General features: G+C 31.3%; 1 long non-coding RNA gene across 1 annotated transcript; it reads right to left on the bottom strand.

The window, feature by feature from the left end:
• Positions 1–206: 206 nt before the first annotated feature.
• Positions 207–2061, bottom strand: LOC149986496 (uncharacterized). Its single transcript, XR_016500337.1, has 2 exons — positions 1282–2061; positions 207–946 (listed from the first exon to the last, which is right to left on the bottom strand). It is a non-coding gene; the product is annotated as an uncharacterized LOC149986496 (long non-coding RNA).
• Positions 2062–9238: the final 7177 nt, after the last annotated feature.

The following is a 9238-nucleotide window of genomic DNA, read 5'->3' as shown; positions in this document are numbered from 1 at the left end:
TTGAGATTTACGTACAGCATGGCGTGAATCAAAGTTAGCGTGCATGTCTGTTGTCATATGTTCGTACGGCAATTGTGTAATCAGCAGTGTGTGTGTGCCGCCTCGTGAGTCAAAACCAATGTCACTGTCTGTGGTCTTTGGCTGTCCTCAAGTGAAGCGATATTTTGATGAGGAATTTGCAAGCGAACTTTGGGTCTTCAACAACATTTGAATCGTAATTTTATGATTGGATTTCGATGCATAGCGTGATGACATCCTAAGTGTATATTGTCTCTGCGAATGAAACATTACAAAGCATCGAGCAGCTTTGTGATATACACTACTATCGAAGAGATCTATCGAAGAGCCAGCTCTCTCATTAGCCGTTCTTCTGGGTGTCTTTAATAGGAACTCTCTCCTTCCTTCGATTTCTGAGATGGCTGTCGCGTATGGTCTTTTTGTTCTTCTCACATTTAAAAGGATCATATACAACAGCCATCCTACCTGCAAAGTGGTAGTCAGAGCACGCACATCAACCCTAACCCGAATGGAGTAACCTGACGGGAATCGTGACCAAACATGTGCTTCACCTCTAATGGTGCTTCGCAAACCTGATCGGTTCAAATTCATCTTCATTTCTTGTAAACAACTTGATTATGATGTATAGCGGACTCAAAAATGATGAAAGCTAGTTTGCCCGGGAAGCTGGCAACCTCCAACCGGATGTGGTTGGGAGGAAGAAAAAGAAGCAATGAGAGGTGGAGAAGGTGCATTTGAAGCGGTATTTTAATGATCGGTTGCGAGAATGGCAAGATCTTTGTGTCCTCCGCTGCATCATTCTCCTCCTGAGATTGCTTCCGTGCACCCGAATGGACCATGAGTTTTGCCATAGCCCAAAGTGCCGTGTGTACTGTAGCATCCGCTCGAGCCTTCGTTGTGTTCCAAGATTTCTTTAACTTAGCAATACCTGTTATTTTTAATTTTAATCATCAACATTGAAGCGACGGGTGCACGAGTTCTCCGGCCATTAGTTCCTTCCTCATGGCTACTTATGTGATATCGAAGGTCAACTCAAGTTATTGCCAAACATCGCTCATTTCATTCCAAACTCGAACTTCATTCCAAAGCTGTAAGGATTCATTGAAGAGACTCATGACAATCGTGGGCATGTAGCAGCAATCTATGAGAAACCTTCAATGCAGGAAACACAGAGGACTTGCAGCTGTAACGTCAGAGGAGGAATATGATATGTAGGGTTTCGTACAAAGAAGTTACGGATAAGCTATTTGTAGGTCAACTCACCTTTTGTGAATCGGCATTGAGTCGAGATGACAGTCACTTAAAAAAAATTCTTCAGGAGTCCGTCAATATATTTCGAAGCTCCTTGTTTCTGATCCATACACGAATGGCTGGGAAAGAAAATGCAGTGCTACAATGTCGGCGTACGTACCGCCGGTTTTGCCCCTTAATGAGCACTGAAAAGACTTTTGTCATTCCCCTCTGACAGAAGGTTTCATCCGACAATGCTGCCGCATCATGGTTTTGGAACAAGGTCTCCCGGAGCGCTACTAAACAGCAACATGCACCTTGTTTTCAACACTCTAGGACGCGAAAGAAATCTGCTCGTCATAAAATCCCGCACACGGTAGACACAAGCACCTAAAGATGTGCAGATGCTTACCATGCTCGCCAGCCCGCCACTTGCAAAGTCCTGTCGACGGGGAGACTCTTGCACACAAGCATTGATTCTCCGCGGACGCAGACGACGATTCAATTGTCGCCATTTGCACCATCGCCACTCCTCCCGCAGTGAACGCGACGCAGCCAGCTCCTTGTAGACATCGTCAAGCTCTGTCCATTGTCGACGCCGTGTCCATGTATCTGTAGATACCACAGAGCAACGTGAGCGTTGCAGTAATAACAATGCCACTGCCATACTAGCTCCATCCATGTCTGTCTCTATGTATTGTGCTGCTTCGATTTCGACAGCGGTAGCAGCTGCAGCTAGTGGACACTGCAAAGGCCGATAAAGAAGCAGAAGAAGAAGACAAAGCAAGGGCAGCTATGGGAAGCTGCACACGGACGGAGTTGTTACTCTTACGATCAGTAGTTACATTTCATATATATATATATATATATACGTATACGTACACGACTTTGTACATAGAGTTCACATTACAATGTATGAAACCAAATTTATTGTTGAACATTTGAATGAGCTTTGCACGCTAAGTGCTTCATTTGAATTTCTGAGTACAATTTTATAATATTAAATTTTATGTTGAAATATTTGTATTGAAAAAATTTAGTTTATCATATTAAGAAAAAATTTAAAAATATGTAATACATGAAAAAATAGTAAGTATATATATATATATATATATATATATATATGTATGTGTGTGTGTGTGTGTGTATATATATATATATATATATATATATGTGTATGTGTGTGTATATATATATATATATATGTGTATGTGTGTGTGTATATATATATATATATATATATGTGTGTATATATATATATATATATATATATATATATGTGTGTGTGTGTATATATATATATATATATATATATATAGATATGTGTGTGTGTATATATATATATATATATATATGTGTGTGTGTGTGTGTATATATATATATATATATATATATATATATATATATATATTGGAGTAATTAAAGGTGGTAGAAAAATAAAATGCAAAAGTTGTAATGAAGATGATAGTAGTAGTGTTTTTTTTTTTTTTTTTTTTTTTTTTTTTATTGTATGTAAGAAATAAAAAAATTAATATTATAAATACAATAATTATCTCATATATTTGATGGATGCATATCAACTCAATTTATTTATGTACAATTATTACTAAAAATATATATAAAGATTTTATAATTCTTTAATTGAAAATATCTAAATTTTATTATAAAAGATGTCTAAGCATAAGCTTGTATGAATTAGTACTATGTATATATTTAATATATTAAAAAAATAGAGTGGTAGAAAATTATTGTTTAATTATAAAAATAAAAACAAGAAAAAATTATATGAAACACATGTACTATATATGTATATAGATAGAAAGAAAGAATGTTATTAATGGCACAATAAAAAAATATACTAAAATTTTAATTATTTTTAATTATATTTAATTTAATTTCTATAATATTTTAAAAAATAAAATATATTAAAAATAATATTTTTTTTAAATTGGAATAAAAATAACTAAAAAATATTTTGAATGAATTGCAATAGTAAAAACAAAATTAAGAAATAAATAGTTTTTCTTCTATTTAAAAAAATGGAATTTTTTACTTGCTTGATAATTGATACTTTAAAAAAAATAAAAAAATAAAAAATTATAAATAATTAGTTTATCAAGGTTTGCCATTATTATTAAGATTTTTGGAATACTACAAAATAATAATACTATTTCTAATCACACTTCTTTAAAGATATTGCTATTACTACCATAATATTTTTACTACTACTACCATAATTTTTTCTATTAACACTACAACTTTTTATCCTATATATGTCATTTTTTTTTCAAAATATGTCAAATCAATCAAATTATCTTTATTTAATAACTTTCCAACCATTTCATTGAAGAAATATTTTGATTAGAATAAAAAATATTAAAAAAAATATAAAGCAAGAAGCAAAAGTTATGATGGCAATAGTAGTATTATATTAATACTTACATATCTTTTAAAATATAATTTTTTATATTTATACTCAAAAATATAGAAAAATCACTTAAAATTGATATTATTAAACTATAAAATTATTAAAGATGTCTATAAAAATAAAATTTATGTCTATTGTTGATTACTACTAAAAACCATGTAATTCTAATTATGTTAAAAATACTAAAATTCTAAAGCATAATTCTCAAACTTAACTATTGAATAATTTATTTAACAAAAAATCTTCTAAAAATAAATATTACTTCAATCTTTAAGATAAAAAATCTAGATTCTTGCATACTTCAAACCATAGAATCTTTAAGTATGTTATAGTATAAGATATGGCATGATTCTTAAAAAGTTTAATATAATATTTAATAAATCAATCCTCAAGTATTATAAGATTGACTAAGCCATTTTATACTCTTATGACTTATTTAAAATTACTTTATTCTAAGTATATAAAATATTTCAATATACTAAATATATTATTTCTAATTTTTATCTTAAAATATTATATTGATGATAATAACTTAAATATAAAAAATAACTAAAATCTCAAATTAAATTCTTTTAATATTATTATATTATAAAAATACATTACCATGTACATTATGCCAATATATTTTCAAATTATAAATAAAATATTAAAACATACTTCTATCAAAAGTTATATATATATAAAAAAAAAAACTCTATTTTGTATTGTCTCCACTTAAATGAAACTATTCAAATCCAAAAATATTAAAGATAATACATTAAAGGCATTAATTTCAATCTTCAACTTTTTATAATTTTTAAATAATATTGCTTGCAAAGATGATAGATGCTTCAATTCCATAGGCATAAATTCTAAGTTTTTAAATCCTTCAAATATCAACATCTTCAAATTTTTCATACCATCAAATGTAGCATGAATCTTCTTCAAATTGGTATAATTATTGAAATATAATTTCTCAAGAGATACAAGATTGGAAAATCCATTGTAGATTATTTCTACTTTAACACAATTACTCAAATTCAAGAATGTCAAAGATATTAATACATTAAAGGTAGCACTTTTGATCTTCATCTTTTTACAACTTATAAATGATGTTGCTTGCAAAGATGAAAGATGATTCAATTCCATAGGTATGTCTTTAAAGCTTTTTGTCATAGAAATATATATATATATATATATATATATATATATATATATATATATATATATATATATATATTTATCTAATAAATAATATTAGATAGAAGATAAATATAAGTAGATTTGATATTATCTTATGGAAAAGCTTCTTAGAAGCTTCATAGATATATATTTGACTTCATACATATTTGTAGTTGATTGGTAGGTTAGAAATTTGGCCAACAAGCTAGTCATGTATTGCATATATTGGTACCTTGTGATACAAGCTAATAATATAGCATACATATAGAAAACTTACCTTATAAGTTAAGACATATGTCTTCTAATGTCAATATGTATTAGAGGTCTTATAAAACACCACCATATAACTTTTAGTTAAATAGTATATATGGAAGTAAGAGTAAAGCATTTTTTAGTCTTATCAATGTCTTTTTAGTCCTTAATCATATTTTAAGATTTTTTAGTCTTCTTATCTTTGGAAATAACAATCAAATTGAATATTATATCATTATTGAGTGCTTCTATAGTCTTTTTGAGTGACACAAGAATATATTGAACTTTTAGTTCTCTGAGATTCATGTCCTTGATAGTTTGACAAGAGTTTTAACTTATTATTTTTGTTTTGTTTTAGAAGTAGATTATTTCACTTCTATTATATTTTTGAAGGTTGCAGACTATTTATCTATAAATTAAGTTGTAATTTTCTAATACTATTTTTTTCTCTTAAAAAGGATAGATTATCTTTTTTATAGAAATTTTCATTTAATATCAAAGGTTACAAAGAATCTTCTTCTAATTTAACTTTTATTTTTTTTAAAATTTTTTAATTAAAAAAAATTATGGATGCTATTTTTAATAAAAATAAGAATAGATTTGTAATTATTTTAGACCTTCATAAGTTTATCAATACTCTTAGGATAGAAATCTTATATATTTTCAATGTGAATCATAGAGGTAATATTCCTACATCTATGGAAGAAATTAATAATAAAATTTATATTGAAGAAAAAGAACTTTGAAATTACAAATACATAGCATTAATAAGGTTGCTCACAAAGTATGTATGAAGTAAGATATCTCTCACCTCCAACACCTATTACTTATAAGTGGTGGTTGTTGCCATAATCAAAAACTTCCATCTTTTGATGAATACATCTATCCAACATTTTACTAAGACTATCTATTACTTTTTTATCTACTATAAAAATATATCTTTAATATATTCTTTATACCTTTAAGATCTTTTGTCCATTCATCTACTTTATTCCTTAGCCTTCTTATATACCAGGAATCAATCTTTTAACTAATAACAACTTACTTAAAATAATATCCTCTACAATGTAATTTATTCTACTATCACATTTATTTATTTATTTTAATACTTCCACTTTGATATTGATCAAAGGCTTTCAATCCTAATGCTTTTGTCTACATGTGATGCCTATCCTTTAGTAATACCTTTGTCAACAAATCAATAAGTGTAAAATAAGTAGTTATTTTCAGAATATAGATACCTAGTGTATAGTGTGAACAAAGATAGATAACTACTGAAAAGGTGGTTCAGCAGGTAGAATGGATGAATAGTCAGGAAAAGTAGTTATCATCTATAGTATAGGAGTTGGTATCTCGAGGTAGTATAAGGAGGATGAGAGAGGGGAAGAAAATGCCAGACTGTGAGAGTTGTGAGTCGAGGGCCATTGCTGTGATAGTGTGAGCCAGAGTAAGCTTGGTGCTATCTCTTTTCTTTTGTTTGTTATTTTTTTTGAATAAGAGGATTGAAAGTTTCTGAATATTGTAAAGTGAATTATGGAATGGAAATATGATTGGTATTATTTGAGAAGAAGAAAGATTGAATGCTGAAATCTGATTGTAGTTCAGCAAAGAGAATGAGTCTGTGTTTGTGTGAAACTTTGTAATGTGAATGGCAGTTCTGTTTGAAGAATTCAAGTGATTGGAACGAGGGTAATTATGTGCTGAAAGCTGTGAGGGCATAGTATTACAGTTGGAGATTATGAGGGTGAATATATTGGTGGAAATAGCAGTTATTGATATGACTGAATTGCTGTAAGGAAGAGACCGATAAGGTGAAGGAAGAGATTATAGTTTCCTTGGGTATTTAGATATTAGAAATAGAGACGATACATTCAGGAGGTAATTGATTGTGTGACCCTAACGTGAATGCTTAAGCAACTAGTCATTCCCCGTATTTGAATCCCCATATACGGATTTATGTTGGGAGATTTCTTCTGGAATAAGTAAAACGAGCAATCACATTTTGGCACCGCTGCCGGAGAGTGATAATAGCTTTGAGTGTTAGGAATTAATTACCAAACGTGTGAGAAAATTGGCAATGGAAGACGATTTCACTAGTGTTTGAAGAAAGAGTATGGTTATTAAGAATGAGAATTTAACAACAAAGAGAATAAAGCAATCAAAGGAAAGAACAGAGAGATCGCAAGCAAGAAATTTGTTGCATAATGAGCGAGATCACAAATCAAAAAAGAAGCATTGACAAAGTTGGATTAAGCCGTGGTTGCATGCCTGTCAATATATTTGATCGTACTTAGAAGACGATCGACCTCTAATATTTCAGAAGTACATACCGTTAAAGAAATTGCCAAGAGCACTCGCAGGGAGCGCTGCTAATAGTCTAGCAAACCTCTCGAAGTTATTAATGGAAAATGAGGAAGACACAAAGGAATTAGGTATCCCACTGGATATCTTCTCAATTGAGAATACGTTCGATCCTAACAAGACTGGTTCTGAAGATCGGCATAAATCACTTGCCAATAAAGACCAATTCAGAGTATATCAAAATCTGTCGTTTTCACCTCATATTCAACCAGTAAAATTATTTGGAGATAATAATAGTCAATCGAGAAGGCCTAGAAGTTTGAAAAAGACTTTTGTAGGAGACAGTTTTTATTTTAATAAGAAATTGAGCAGAACACCGGCATCTTTAATGACGTCCGGAGGACCAGCAGTTGTGATTGCAGTTCAAATGAGTGCAGTGGGCGATCGAACGACTAGCGTCGTGCCATTACCTACTATTTGGAGTTTGCCAGGTGCAGATCCAGATCAACATTTATCTCAATTCTTGACGGCGTGTTTAGCCAATAATGGAAGAATAGAAGACATTTGACTGAGATGGCTGCAAGCGACATTGAAAGACACAGCGTTTGAGTGGTATAACCGCCAACCTGTGGGACAATTTTTTAATTGGGAGGCATTGAAAAATACATTTTTAGTCCATTTTTGACCGATTGGTTTTGAAGAATATCTTAGAGAAAAATTAATGAACAGCAGAATGGTACCAAGAAAAGCGGTATAGTCATATTATGGTCGTGTAGCGGATATACTTTGAAAATAACCAAATAACCAAATGCCAGAATCATTTGTGTTGTCCATATTGATTAATGGACTACACCCACTAGAATTGAAAATGTTTGTAAAGGAGGCCCAATCAGCCACCATTGCATCATCTCTTGAGCGAGCAAAAGTATGGGAGGAATGTCACTATGACCAGAATTTAATAGTTGGAGCCACGATGATTCCATCTCAAGGAGGTTATCAAATGACAAATTGGAATGACGCATCGGAAAGTTATCTGGAAAGGAATGATTATAGTACAATTCCACAGGGAATAGTAGATGCCGTTCCATTGCAAGCTGTACCACCATCATCATCACATCCGTATGTGCCTTATTCCACATATCAGAAACCAATACCTACAAAGGAATTGCCAAATGCATTGGTATCAAGGGATCCCAATGAGTCATTGCTGTTAACATTGACGAAAAAAATGGATGAATTGGCTGTGAATCTGGCCAAGGATAAAGAAAAAAAGGCATAAACCAACCAATATGTGTCCCAATGTCTAGTGCAGCAATTGTAAGGAGCAAGGTCATTTAGTAACAAAATGTCCTTCACGACCCCAAATGACTGTACAATATACCTTTTGTGAGGGCAAGCATATTACCACCAATTGTTGGAATTTACAGAAGCAACAACAACTCAGTAACCAGATAATGACTCAACCAACTTCATGGGATGTCAATCAAGTACAGACGAATAATAAGTTTGGCGGGAATGAAAATCGAGTGAATAAACAAAACATGAATTATTCTAATTTTCTCAACTCTGAATTTTACCAAAAAGGTGTATCGAATATTCACGGATTGGCGATGAACTAACAGGATATCATCAATATCCACCGATGGCGAAGCCAATGCCAGACTCTACAGTAACAATGGATCAACCAGGATCCTTTACTCATCTAACATGGAACAGACCTAGTCATTATATACCATTAGAGACACCCATTATCCCTAAAGGAGTTGGCAAGAGACGACTTCGTTGCTATCGTTGTAGACAAATCAGACATTATGCGAGTGAATGTCCTAATCTAAGGGCCAGTGATGA

Source organism: Physcomitrium patens, chromosome 23, assembly GCF_059467195.1.
Source record: "Physcomitrium patens ecotype Gransden chromosome 23, ASM5946719v1, whole genome shotgun sequence".
Classification (NCBI taxonomy): domain Eukaryota; kingdom Viridiplantae; phylum Streptophyta; class Bryopsida; order Funariales; family Funariaceae; genus Physcomitrium; species Physcomitrium patens.
The sequence above is the reverse complement of the archived record's forward strand: the minus strand, read 5'-3'. Positions and strand labels throughout refer to the sequence as shown.